The sequence below is a fragment of the Sorex araneus genome, chromosome X, assembly GCF_027595985.1.
Source record: "Sorex araneus isolate mSorAra2 chromosome X, mSorAra2.pri, whole genome shotgun sequence".
Lineage (NCBI taxonomy): Eukaryota > Metazoa > Chordata > Mammalia > Eulipotyphla > Soricidae > Sorex > Sorex araneus.
This window is the reverse complement of record NC_073313.1, coordinates 243,170,577-243,185,639: the sequence shown is the minus strand read 5'-3', so window position 1 is coordinate 243,185,639 and position 15,063 is coordinate 243,170,577. Positions and strand designations below refer to the sequence as shown.

The window sequence follows — 15,063 nt, the reverse complement described above, 5'->3', positions numbered from 1 at the left end:
ATCAGACACTTGGTACAGAGGCCAGGAACTGGGATATTAACATTATTCCCTGGTGATTATGAGGAATAGAAAATTCTGAAATTTATTTAATTAGAGATTGGAGAAGGAGCAGAACAAATAATACAGAGGAGGGAGAACAGGAAGAAAGGAGTGAGAATATAGTGGACTGAAGATGGAGATAAAGAGAAGAAGAAATGCAAGAGGAGAAAGGGAGAGAGGAAAGAGGAAAAGGAAAAGTAAGGAAGAAACCAAAGAAGCACATTGAGGAAGAGAATGAGAGTGCCAGAGGGCTCATTTGAAGGGTAGGCAATTAGAAGTATTACCATTGGAAGCAGATAATAATTACCAGACAGTTATATTGTGCAAATTGAGAAAATTAAAGTAAAATATGTTTATAAGTGCCTTGGCACTTAATATTAGAAATATCCATATAAATATTTTCTACAAAATTGCTCAAGGTGACATTAGTTCAACATAGCTACTGTGATGATCCCTATTTTACTCCATTACTGTAATTATTTTCACTTATTTCCCCTTAAGCAAATATATTTTAGCATTGTCCTATTCTCCATCTAATTTATATTTTGACTCACTTTAACTCTGCTCTCATTCTACAGTCTTCCTCACCACTCTGAGCAGTAAAAGAGTGTAAGCTCCTCTATGACCTATATTCTAATTTAACTGACTTCTCCACTCAGAGATAAGTATTGCAAAAGGATTGTCAAAGGGGCTAGAAAGATAGTTCCGAGGGTAGGGTATTTGGCTTGCATGCAGCGGGCCCAGGTTTGATCCTCAATATCCAATGTGATCCTTTGAGCACCTTTAGGAGTGGTATCTAAATTCAGAGCTAGGAGTAACCCCTGAGTATAGCAAGGTGGGTTATGCCAAAGCAAAAAAAAAATTAAAAATAAAAAGCACTGTCTAAGGAGTGGTGAGACTCCAAGGCCTCCCTAGCATCACAGCATTTTGGCAAGAATAATGGATGGGATTGATATTTATTCCAAATGAGAAGGGAACACTCTCTATTTAAAAGGAAGAGACAGTGAAACAAGGAGTCAAATTGGTTTTTAGTGTGTTTGGCTTCCTTCTGGAGACTTGAAGATTTCCTGGAGTTTTATTACCTATAGAAAGCACCTGAGAGGCCAACTAATTCCAGAGATTCAGCTTTTCTTCGTTGTTTAATAAAAAACCATAAAATCCACCTGGCTCAGAAATTTAAAGATGGAAAAAAAACACACAACTAATTAAACTTAATTGGGTCAGTCTGGGCAGGCTGATTACCCTGTTTGATTGGCCTCCAGAGAATCTGATCGTGAATTTACCAAATGCAACTTTGCAAGGGAAAGCCTGAAGTCAGGACAGGTGCTATATTTCTGTCTGACTGGAGATGTAATTTTTAGTGAGAAATACAAAAGGAGGTTAAAAAAGGAAACAACATAGTGGGTATAGCACAATCAACCATAAACAAGTCATTCCAGATCCATCCTATTTTCTCAGAGTGGAGCACAGGGAATTATTATAATAATAAGACAACAGGCTTATTTTATAGGTGGCCCTGGGTTTCATTTTGAATTAACCATGGATATTTTATCAAGCTTTCTTTGCAAGTTCTTTCTTGCTTGCTTGCAAGTCCTTTACTTCTTTGTTCTTATTACTAACAAGAAAGTATTTAGAATCCCTGTTCCAAACTATGGTAAAAGTTAATGCACAGATAGTATTTTTATTAAAGGGCCCAAGCTGTATAAATTATAATACTTGCTGTCATTCGCAATATTAATACTCAAGGAAATCCATGTTGTACTGTTGAATTTTTGTTGTTCCCAAGACATAATAGATATTCTTCATTAAAACCTATTTTTAGGGATTCCACAATAATATAGTAAGTAGTTAATACCTGAGTACAATTCCTGGCACCACATACAGTCCTCAGTGACACACCAGGAGTGATCCATGAATACAGAGGCAGGAGTAAGTCCTGAATGTTGCTCCTTGGGGCCAAAAAAACAAAAGCAAAAAGAATATTTTCACTAAGAATTAGTAAAACTAATTAGTAAGAAAATTAAGATTATTGGACCTCATTTTCTTTTACTCTACTTTATATACCACCAATTGCTTATAAGAAAAAAGACAGAGTAAGGTAGGCAAAGAAAACTTTTTACGCCACTGGACTAACACAAGAGAATTCATCTTTATTGTCTACCATATGGCAGGATTGTCCACACATGACCACAGGAAAAAGTAGATTTAGCTCTCATGGCCCTTAATTATAAAGGATAAAAGCTGGTAATCTAGAGAGAAAAACTCAGATTCTAACTACAACTGTCAAAAGTAAACTAAATGAGTTATGTATATTGTGAAATGCTATGTTTTTCATTACTCTGGGACATGAAGAGTAAATTTTTCATCAAGAAAAGAAATAAAAAGACAAGAAGATAATGAGTTCCATATCATGCAAAGACCACATCCAAATTATCTGTGCTTCATCAAGCATAGTTTTTATACTGTTCCTACAGATTGATATGCATGATCACATTTAATTTTCAGAAAGCTGTGTATGGAAGATATCATTCCTTTTCACGTGGAAGGAAAGTAAGGTTAGTGAAATTAAATAACTTCCTCATGACTTTCACATTCAACTGGTTGGCTATTTGTGGCTCTAATGTAAATAACTTCTGTACTCAGCTAACTGGCAGTTAGTGGTCCTGCAATGTTCTCATTAATAACTCAACCTGAGTGGTAAAAGCTAAGGCACCTGCATGGTACCCAATGAACAAGCAGCAGCACTCACAGTAGTCATATGCCCTCGTGAAATTTTGTATCTAACAGGGAAGGTAGATCATGAATATGACCCCAAAAGTCTTAACAGTGTTTTGGACCACAGAAAGTTTCAGGAATTCTAAGATCATATAATAAGAAGACTAGTTTTACTGTGAAGGTAAGAGAAAGCATTAATAAAGATGCTTATGGATGAGGAAATGTCTATAAGCATCATCATCCTGATTGATGAACAATGACTATGATCAATAGAGGAAGAGAAAAGGAAAATGGAGAGAATTGGTAGTGTGGGAAGCAATACATAGGAAAAACCTGAAACAAGAATGATATAGTTTACTTGTTTATTTTTTGACTTTTGGACCATACCTTGTGGTACTCGGGTCTTCTGCCTTTGCACCCAGGGATCACTCCTGGAGAGTTCAGGGAACCATACGATATGCCAGATATCAACCCTAGGTTAGCATGTGTAAGAAATTAGACTTAAAGGAAAACATTAACAGCCAGGAAGTGTGGGATATCTAGACAAGAGTTGCATGGGTGTGGGCTCAACAAAGTAGAAATGAAAAAGGGAATTCATCCTAAAAGGAAAAACAATTTAATATAGAAATTAAGCATATAAAATATATGAGCAGATTTTCTGATTTACAAAACTGCCCCCACATAAGTGGCAGACAGAAGATGGAACAGTATTTCTCAAATGCAGGGTATATGGCCTCTGTAGTACTGTAGCACTGTTGTCTCTGTCGTTTATCGATTTGCTCGAGTGGGCACCAGTAATGCTTCCATCATGAGACTTGTTGTCATTGTTTTTTTTTTTTAAATTTTTTTATTGAGTCACCATGTGGAAAGTTACAAAGTTTTCAGGTTTAAATCTCAGTTATACAATGCTCGAATACCCATCCCTTCACCAGTGCTCATATTCCACCACCAAGAATCCCAGTATAGCTCCACCCCGCCCCTTCACACCCCAAACCCCCCTACGCCCCTAGCCCCCCCACCCTAAGTCCCCCCCGCCTGTGTAACTAATAAATTTCACTTTACTTTCATTTTAATTGCATACAATATTTCAACAAAACTCACTACTATTGTTTGGAGAGTCTCTCCCCTAAAGTCAGACCTGCTGAAAAGGAAGCATTAGATAATTTGTTTTCCATTGCTGAGGATGAAGAGGTATGAGGTCGAGTGACCACACTTAGCGGCCTCTCAGTTTTGAGTTTCTGTAATTTAGTCCAGAGAGATATCTGCCAGAAGTTGCATCGTTGCCAACTTGTACTTCTCAGTTACATTATATTCCACATATGAGTGCAATCTTTCTATGTCTGTCTCTTTCTTTCTGACTCATTTCACTCAACATGATACTTTCCATGTTGATCCACTTATATGCAAATTTCATGACTTCATGTTTCCTGACAGCTACATAGTATTCCATTGTGTAAATATACCAGAGTTTCTTTAGCCAATCATCTGTTTTCGGGCACTCTGGTATTTTCCATATTGTGGCTATTGTGAACAGAGCGGCAATGAACATGGAAATGCAGATGTCAACCTCCCCAACTTCCAACTCTACTACAAAGCGGTAGTCATTAAAACAGCATGGTACTGGAACAAAGGCAGAGCGGCAGACCAATGGAACAGGGTTGAATACTCTGACATACACCCCCAAATATATGATCATCTAATCTTTGATAAGGGAGCAAGAAATGTGAAGTGGAGCAAGGAAAGCATGTTTAACAAATTGTGCTGGCAAAACTGGACGGCTACATGCAAAAAAATGGGCTTAGACCTCCATCTATCACCTTGTACAAAAATCAGATCAAAATGGATTAAAGACCTCAACATCAGACCAGAATCCCTAAGGTACATTGAAGATAAGGTCGGCAAAACCCTCCACGACATTGAAGCCAAAGGTATCTTCAAAGCTGACATGCCACTGGCTAAGCTAATGAAAACAAAGATAAATAAATGGGACTATCTCAAACTAAGAAGCTTCTTCAACTCAAAAGAAACAGTGACCAAAATACAAAGACAATCTACAGAATGGGAAAGGATATTTATGCAGTACCCATCCGATAAAGGGTTGATAACAAGGATATATAATGCACTGATTGAACTCCACAAGAAAAAAACTGCCAACCCGATCAAAAAATGGGCTGATGAAATGAACAGAAACTTTTCCAAAGAAGAAATCCGAATGGCTAAGAGGCACATGAGAAAATGTTCAACATCACTAATCATCAGGGAGATGCAGATCAAAACAACAATGAGATATCATCTCACACCACAGAGACTGGCCCACATCCCCAAAAACAAAAGCAACCGGTGTTGGCGTGGATGTGGGGAGAAAGGGACTCTCCTTCACTGCTGGTGGGAATGCCGACTGGTTCAGCCCTTTTGGAAAACAATATGGACGATTCTCAAAAAGTTAGAAATTGAGCTCCCATTTGACCCAGCAATACCACTCCTGGGAATATATCCCAGAGAGGCAAAATGTTGTCATTGTTTTTAACATATAAAATTCGCCACAGGTAGCTTGTCAGGCTCTGCCGTGCAGGCGGGATACTCTGGGTAGCTTGCCAGGCTCTCCCAGAGGGACAGAGATATCGAACCCGGATGGGCAGCATGCAGGGCAAACGCTCTGCCTGCTGTGCTATGTCTCCAGTCCTATGGCCTCTGTAGGTCCCAAAATAGTCCAGTGGAAAATAGTCCAGTGGAGCCCCAGTTGAAAAAATCACATAAATGGGGGCCATGGCATTAGATTAAAGGGTCATCCTACTTGACAAAGAGTCAGAAGAATGAGACAGTTTTGAAGGGAGTCACTGTTGGAAAACACTCAAAAAAACAGTGTATTAGGAGATTGACTAGAATAAGAGTTTCCTGTTCTAATCAACATGCTTTGGAGCATCAGATCCATGGTTCTCTTAATACTTTTGTCAGTTCAACTAATGTAGCACAAATATAAGTACTAAAAAATATCTGCAATTCTATTAAGCTATAGCTCGGAGCAGCACCTCTTATCTTGATCTCAAGATGTACATCAGCTGTTCCTTCTCTTGGCTTATTGTCTGCAGCTGTGTAATAACAACACCCCGAGCACCCATTAGAGTCAATTTTATTGGTAACTTCTGCTTACTTAGGAAGCCCACCATTAATCAGCTTTTGGAAATCAAAACCAATTGCAGCCTCTGTGCTGACATATACTTGCTGTCCACCAAATACTAGAACCATGTGGAAAGACACAACAATTAAAATAAAATCCATACAGGGAAATAGACTTTTTATGTCACATTGATATGTTATTAGCTGCCTTAATAGATTTTAGTTGTTGTCACTGCTGACGATATAGAATGAAACCTATTGTGTTCACATTGAGTAATGTCCATTAACTGAGCCTCATAGTTCCAAAATGTTTATTTTAAGTGCTTTGCTAACTGATTAGCTGAAAATTCCAAAGATGGGCATAGGAGTAAATAACTGAGCTGATTTTATTCACCTTTTGATTTGCTACAGAGCTCTAAACAGGACTGTAAAATCATCATTATGTTCCTTTTTCTTTTTCTGATCCTATTTTTCTTTATCTTGTGGATGCCTCTATCCCTTGAAGTCTTCCCTTGGGTAGCCCAGTCCTGCTCCACTTTCTCTTTCCACTTTCTCTTTTCCAAAATTTTAACTCTACCCTTTGAATGATTGAATTTTGATCAAAAAGTTTTCAAGGATGTACCCTGTTCCTTGGAGAATGAAGTCACAGAATGTAAACTAGAAATGGAAAATAAATAATGTATATTGTAATTTGGTGTTGTGATTCCCATCAGAGCCTACTGAGCGAGTACATAAAGGTCAAGGCACTGCCTTGAGAAAAGAGATTTTTGCTTTAGGGAGGTTTAGGGAAAGAAACACATTAGGTACTTTTTCGTGAACTGACTGCTCAACTAGAAACCCACCTCTAACTACTCTGACATCAAAGAAAAACCTTACGGAATCTGAGAAATATTTATTTTAAATATTGTTTTAAGCAGTATAGAAATAATTGCTATACACTAAAAAAATATCCCAGTAAACTATGCCCTTGAATACTTACGTTCCCCTGGCATCTATTGATTCGAAATAAAATTTCATGTGGGGCCAGAGGGATAATACAATGGGAAGGGCTCTTGCCTTGTTCCTGACCAACCCTGATTCAATCTCTGGTATTCCATATGGTCCCCCAAGCATCACAAGGAGTGATCCCTGAGTTTAGAGCCAGGAATAAATCCTGAGAACCACTGGGTGAGGCTCCCCAAAAAGCAGCAACAACAAAAATACATAATAGTTCATGCAAAGGTCATGCACAAATAATTTTGTTTTGTATGTCAAAGATAATGCTGTCACTTTCCTTGAAAATATTATATTGAGCTGACAAAATGTTTGATAGACATTCTTCTCCTGTGCTTGGAATAGGCTTCCATGTTGTGGCAGAGTCTGTGAGGAAGCTCACTGAGTACCTTTGGAGGCAGCTAAATACAGATCCCAGTCAATCGTGAGCAATAAAATGGGAACCCGTATCCTTTAGAGGCAAAAGAATACGTTCTTTGTACAATGGCACTTAATGAAGCATAAACTACCTTAGTTAAGGTTTTTATAAAGAAGCAATTTGACTAATACCATGAGGTCCTGATTAGAAACCCCTACTAAGATAAGCCTTTACTCTTTAAAAAAAAATTCACTTTTTTTTTCTTTTTGCTTCTCGGGTCACACCTGGTGATGCACAGGGGTTACTCCTGGCTCTGCACTCAGGAATTACCCCTGGCAGTCCTCAGGGGACCATATGGGATGCTGGGAATTGAACCCGGGTCAACCACTTGCAAGGCAAATGCCCTACCCACTCCAGCATCCAAATTTCACTCTTTGTAAGGTGCTTTTCCACCACACTTTATTTAAACAATGTTGTTTACAAAGTTGTTCAAAGGCATTCAATATCCCAACACCAATCCTACCACCACTGTCATCTTCCCTCCACTACAATCTACATTTCCCCAACTACCCCTCAAGCCTGTCCCCATAGCAAGCTCACAATAATTTATTTTGTATTGCTTTTTACCAATAAATTGCTAACAAAATGACCAAAAATATTTACTTAGAAGAAAATTAGTGAAAATGAGTATTTCACCATGGAGACATTAAATCCTTGTCTAAAGAATTACTAAGATATTGTTACAAGTCGTCTGTGTTAATGCTTTTGTTAGTTGAGATTGGTTGGCGTCTACATTTCATCCCATCCAATTTGGTGTGGTGCTACTAGATTATCGGTGTTGTAAAGTTAAGAAGATGTTGTGTGGCCACCAATGCAGCCTCATGCTCCAAAATAGCCAGAATTTTTAACAGTTCAGCTGGAGTTAAGTTTATAATTGGGTGGCATGTTTGTGTTGTGATCTTGACTGCCAGGGCTTCCAGAAGGTAGGGGAAGGTATTTCATACAGACTCTGAGAAGGCTCAGAGATTTCTGCCACAGGGAGACCCACATACCTGAGGTTTTTGGCAAGTTAAATTCTCTTCATCCTGAGGTGAATTCAGTCAGAGTAATAGCAATAACTATGGGTTGTGGGAGAGAGCAGGCTTCTAGCATGCCCCATATGTCTCAGCCAGGAGCAAGAGTGTCTGAGACAGTTTTGTGGCTAGTTAATATCTTTTAAGATTTATTTATGATTCTCTGAAACAAGGCTGTAGATGAGCTTACATAATGGCAGAGGTGCTTTGTTGGTGTACTTTTTTCTTTGAATTGATGTATCATTGGCTTCAGAGAATCAAAAATTTTATGTTTTAGGGTTCAATGTTTCCACATCATACCCAATGCCAAAGTGCCACTGGTCCTCAAACTGTCCATAGAGCCTTTTCTGTTCACTATCCTGATCCCTCTTTCATAGTGATCTCAATTCTCTGATCATAATATTAGAGCTTTTACTGAATTTTATCTATTCACTTGCTTTTTTATATGTACCACTAATGGCAAGATCATCTAAATTGTCTTTTTTCTTATGAATTATTTACTTAAAATAATACTTTCTGTTCAGTTGTAGCACAAGGCAAAAATTAATGTTTTCTCATAGTGAAGGGGTGTTCCATTAGATAGATAGATAGATAGATAGATAGATAGATAGATAGATTACAGACGAGAGATAAAAACCACAACTTCTTTATCTACTTGTTATTGTAGATTTTTGAGTTGTTTCCAGATACTTGATTTGTAATAGCTGCAATGAGCATAAGTGTGCAAATATCTTTTTGAGTGAATATTTATGTGCTCTTTGAGTGGAATTTCTAGACCATCTAGTCCTTCTATTTTTAAGTTTTTGAGATGTTTACAAACTACTTTTCATAGGACTGGAAAGACTAAACCATTTTGTATTTCCACTACAGTGAATGAAGGTTTCTTTTTCACCACATCCCCACCCAGATTTGCTTTTCTGGCCTTTTTTGATACAAGCCAATGTCACTGGTGTGAGATGATATCTCACTGTCATTTTGTTTTGCATTTTCCTCATAATAGTGAACTTTTTAATGTGCCTGTTGTTTGAGCTTGTACTACTGACAAACAAAATAAGAGTGACAATAAATAGCTTGTGTATTTATTTTCTTTTTAATTACTACTTTAGTAATTCACAGATAGCACAGCGGGTGGGGCATTTGTCTTCCACGCGGCAGACCCAGGTTGGATTCCTCCATCCCTGTCAGAGAGCCCGGCAAGCTAGCAAGAGTATCCCGCCCACATAGCAGAGCCTGGCAAGCTACCCATGGCATATTCGATATGCCAAAAACAGTAACAATAAGTCTCACAGGGAGGTGTTACTGGTGCCTGCTTGAGCAAATCAATGAGCAACAGGATGACAGTGATACTTCAGTAATACTTCATTTATCTTCTCACAACCAGGTTTTTTTTTGAAAAAGAACGATATAAAACTAATTTTGTTCTTTGTAAAGTATCTGTTCTCATTCGTTTATAATCATTACTTTTTTTGTGTACTGAATTACTATATTGCTGACTCTGCTCAAGAGAGCATGTATATAGATACTTCTGGAATAGCAATATGAAAATCTCTGAGGTCTCTTTTACTAGTGAAACAACTATCACTGGCAAAAATTATTGAAAATAATTTTACCTCTGGATATGGTCCTACGGTCCTATGGAGGCACACCAAATGAAGAAATACACATTTTAAAAAAAGTTATGCTACTCACATATAAATATCGGAAGAGAGCAGCGCACTGCAGAGATAGCCCTTCATCCCAATCCAGGCTGACTTCATCAGGGAGCCTTAAGTGGGATGGGTGTGTCCCTCCATCTGCCCCCAAAAGATCTTGGCAGTCACAAACCTCCAGAATCCTATTGTCATCATCATGCTCATGGCTGACCTTCACAGGCATGTCCTGAACCCCACTTGCATGAGAATGAATCCACTAAAAACCCAGCTATGTGGGACTGAAATCTCAAGACTCACATGGAGTCAGGAATGGACCCCCTCCTCCAATCTCCCACTGCTTCCGGGTTCCTGGCAGTCACTCCCAAATGTAGCCTCTCAGTGCTACATAAGCCCATTAATGGTCATGATCCAGAGACTCACAAATAAATCTCAGAGAGCAACATGTTGCAGAGACACCTTCACACCCCAAGATCATCATCCAGTTAAAAAAATAACTCCAGCTCTAGTACCTTAATTAAATTTTAGAATTCCTGGAGAGACATCTCATACTTTATGCCATTGATATACAAGAGTAGCACATCACATTTTCTGGGGTATATGATAGAAGGCGACTGATCTTGGTCAAAATATTTATAATAAGCAAGACAAAATAAATGATTTAGCACCTGCCTTTGGGGCAGGCTTGGGTGGCGGAGGGAAAATTTGAAATAGTGGTTGTGGGAAGGTGTAGTGGTGGTGAGACTGGTGTTGAAATATTGAATGTAAAAAAATATTGTGAACAAGTTTACAAAAATAATTTTTTTAAATTTCTAAAAGAATAGTGATGCAAAATTTGTAAGAAAAACTAGAGTGTGTGGTGTTTTGAGCATCACCAGCCCATTCTGAGTCATTACTTACCTGCTCAGTCTGATGGAAACTCTAAACAGATACCACCAAGAGCACAGGAATTTCTCCACCCAGTTTGAATTCAAGTTATGCTGTAGGTGGGAGAGGTGCTAGTTTCAGCACACATCTCCCATCCCTAAGCAATCCCTCCAACCATCATTGACTTAGTGATCCATTCTCTATCCCAACTGCCTTTTCCCCCAGCTCATAAGGCAGGTTTCCAACTATGTAGCAATCCTCCTGGCTCTTGTCTCTACTGTCCTTGGGTGTTAATCTCATACTATGTTATTTTATACTCCAGAAATGAGTGCAGTCATTCTATATCTGTCCCTCTCTTTCTGACTCATTTCACTTAGCATGATACTCCCTATGTCCATCCACTGATAAGCAAATTTCATGACTCTACCTACAGAAGCCACACTACCTCCCAATATTAAAGCAGCATGTTTCAACCTCTCATACTCCAGTGTGTTGAGAAAGATCTGTTCCTGACAAGAGGAACTGAGCTATGTAAAAAGCCTCTCTTTCACAGAGCCCTTACTCAAATGGTGGCAACCCTACTACAGTTGCAGCAGATCGAGGATTCTAGTTTCTTACTGTCTAGAGAAGGGTTTCTGTGCCTGGAAATAAAAACTACGAAGACCAAAGGCTAATCCCCACACAATGCTCTATTTGAAAGAAAGAGCTGTTACTTCTAAGAAGTCAGTCACTGTGTCCTTGCCCTTAGCTTGGGAACAGAGATGTAGAGATTTTAGTTGCAATCAATTAAAAGGAGACTGGTGGCTCCACGGGATCCACGGTCCGAAAAGCAGGTATAAGAGTAATGAGGAGAACTGAGGAAAGACTGAGCTCAGAAGATTCCTTCTGGGATTAGAATAAACCTCAAAGCCTCGCTTCAAAGATATACCTCTATAGAGAATGAAGTTTAATTGGATCTGACTGTGAAGCAATTCATCCTTCTGGACACTGTTGAAAACAACGGAACACTAAGTCTGCAATTCGAAATCTGGCAACTGCGAGTGACGCCATCAGAGGCATGCAGTTCAACCAAGAGAGATCAAGGGAAAAGAAAGGAAGCCCTGCTTGAACTACTGCCTTCGACGCGTAACTGTAAGCTCTCCAGGTTATTCTTTGAGGCAGCACAATTGAAAACAAAAACACACATCAACAATCTCAAAGAAACCTAGAAGGGCATAGCAGTATCAAGAGTTGGACCCCACTCTAAAAGAAACACAAAGAGTATTTGCTTTGGAAAACAGCAAATGGCAGTTTCTCAAAATGTTAGACATTAGAGTTATCATAAAACCTAGCAATTCTATTAGCTATATACTCATTCCTGCAAAATAAAATATATTTACACAAAAAAACAAGCACTCTCATTTCTGTAGCAATTGTTATAACAAAATGTGAAAATTCAGATATCCAATCACTTTTGTGTGTATAAATGAAAGATGGTATACTCATGTAATATATATTATTTCGTCAATAAGAAGTGAATAACATACTGATTCATGCCTCACCTAAGCAAACCTTGGAAATATGATGCAAAATAAACTAGACAAATTTTATTTTAAAATACACATTATAATTCATTTCTAGAGGTAGAGAGTGCAGTGTGACTAAAAGTGGAGTTGTGAGAAAATGGGAAGCCACTTCAAAAACTTATGAGGAATTTTTGTCATGAAAATATTTTAAAATTGATTGTGCTGCTATAGCTTTCAATATATATTGATACAAAATACTTATACACTTTAATTGGAATAACTGTCACTGTCACTGTCATCCCATTACTCATCGATTTGCTAAAGTGGTCACCAGTAACATCTCCATTTTGAGAGTGGTTGTTACTGTTTTTGGCATATTGAATATGCCATGAGTAGCTTGCCAGGTTCTGCCATGCAGGCGAGATACTCTCGATAGTTTGCTGGGCTCTCTGAGAGGGGCAGAGGAATCGAACCCAGGTTGTCTGCATGCAAGGCAAATGCCCTACCACTGTACTATGGCTCCAGCCCTGGAATAACTGTATAGTAGTTAAATCATATCTCACTATAACTGGATTTTAAGAAATTGTAAAAACAACCAGTTACTCTGCTAACTGAACTAATATTACAATATTTACTCATATTATTTTATCTGTTTTATTTAATCTTTTTGGATTTCATCTAAAGGTTTGTGGTTTTCAGGAATTTCTTATATGAAAAGAATAAGAGGAGAATTTAAATTACTTGAATTCTTCCCAAATTATTTTTCAGCACCAAAGCATATGTTGTTGTAAATGTACACATAGTCAAGAACCTAGGGCTCAATACTCTTTGTTGATATTTAGGATTTTCCTCAAAAGATTCTGAAGCTTAGTAAATTAAACCCATCTTGTACTTTCTCTTATCAAATCAATGGCTTATTAAACTATTAGTGAGTTTAATCATACCGACAACATATCTGTGGGTTTTTTTTAGAAGAGAAAACCTTTAAACTTAGATGTATTCAACACTCCATAATTTCTTTTTTTTTAATTTATTTTATTGAATCACCATGTGGAAAGTTACAAAGTTCTCAGGCTTATGTCTCAGTTATACAATGCTCAAACACCCGTCCCTTCACCAGTGCCCATATTCCACCACCAAAAAAAAAAAACAGTACACCCCTCACCCCCCATCCCCCACCCCCCGCCTGCATAACTGATAAAATTCACTTCATTTTCTCTTTACCTTGATTACATTCCATATTTCAACCCAAAACTCACTATTGTTGTTGGGGTTTCAGCACAGAACTCACTATTCTTCTTGGAGTTTATCCCCCCAAAATACGGCCCTATTGACAAGGAAACATTTGATAATTAGTTTTCCACTAATGAGAATGAAGAGGTAAAAGGTTGCGTGGCCGCTACCGCATGGCAGCAAAGCGGCCGTGCAAACGCATGGCCACCCAGTTTGAATATCGGCGGAGCGCGAGCCAGAGCCGGTACCAGCCCCAGCCCGAGACTCTCCATAATTTCTTGAGCTACAATTTTTGTTTTCCATACCACTAACATGTTTTTTAAGAAGGACAAAGTTTAGTCATTTATATTTCAAGAGTAGAATATACAAATTTTGGTACTGAAAAGTAACTTTCATAAAACAATTATTATTAAGGTACTTGGATTGACAATATGGTTACTCATACTTTTCATAGACACGTCATTCCAACACCACACCCATCAATAGAGAACGTGCAACCCAAGGACCCCTCCCACCCACCAGACCCATGTAAGCTCAATTGTATAGAAAAAAAATACTCAGTTTTGACCATTTATTGTTCCAGTATTTTTTTAATCTCATATTTAGATTAGATCTCTCTCTCTTTGTCTCTGTCCCTCTGCCTCTGTCTCTGTCTCTGTCTGTCTGTCTCTCTCTCTCTCTCTCTCTCTCTCTCTCTCTCTCTCTCCTTTCTCTCTCTCTCTTATTGTGGAAATGGGGACAGCTACATACATAAGTGAACCGAGCTAAATTCTTAGAATTAATTTTTTTAATCAATTATTGTTAAAGTAAAAAAGTAAAAAACGGGCATATAATTTTTTTAGACTATGAATAACAGCTGATGCATTTTAAGGTTTTCATGGCATAGGAAAATCCTACAAATGTAACATTTAATAAGAGTAAAGAGAGTGGATGTGGGGCGCACTCCGTGGGCCGGCGTGGCGCGTGGTGGTTCCTGGGCAGCCAGCTGGTCTCCCGCTGAATCCGGACACAGTTGCTGGACCAGCGCTCGCTGGTGGGTACCCGGGAGATGGGGAGGAGGCCTGGGAAGCGTCAGCGTTGCGGATCCCGTCATCTCGCTGCCCCGTGCTCTGGAACTGGACTGCAAGAGACACAGCTGGGGGACCGGGGTGCCTCGCGTGCCCCTCTTTCGGCGGATTCTCATGCCAACTCTGCATCGGTCCCCTGCCTCGGCCGGAGAGGATTGCATGATCCGGTAGGAGTGCACACACAAGGGGATCCCCCTGGTGTTGTCCCTGGTTCGGCACCAGTCTCGAGAATCCGGACCGATTACCCCCGTGATTCCCCGCCTGGCCTTGCCGTCGGGTACTAGCCGGCCACAGGGTGCCCCAGTTCTTAACGCTGAACTCACAAATCCTTTGGTGTGACCCGTGCAGTCCGCGCCGATTTGTGCAGTATTGCTCTCGCAGGCTTATCGAGCGGAGATTAAGGAAAATGCTGTTGTTTTAGCCGAATGTCTGTTGATGATGAAGGTC

The 15,063-nt window shown here is 39.1% G+C and overlaps 1 pseudogene; it reads right to left on the bottom strand.

Annotated features, from left to right (window-relative positions):
* LOC101548183 (elongation factor 1-alpha 1-like) overlaps window positions 1-14,745 on the bottom strand; it is a 48,659-nt pseudogene extending 33,914 nt beyond the window's left edge.
* Between the last annotated feature and the right edge of the window lie 318 nt (window positions 14,746-15,063).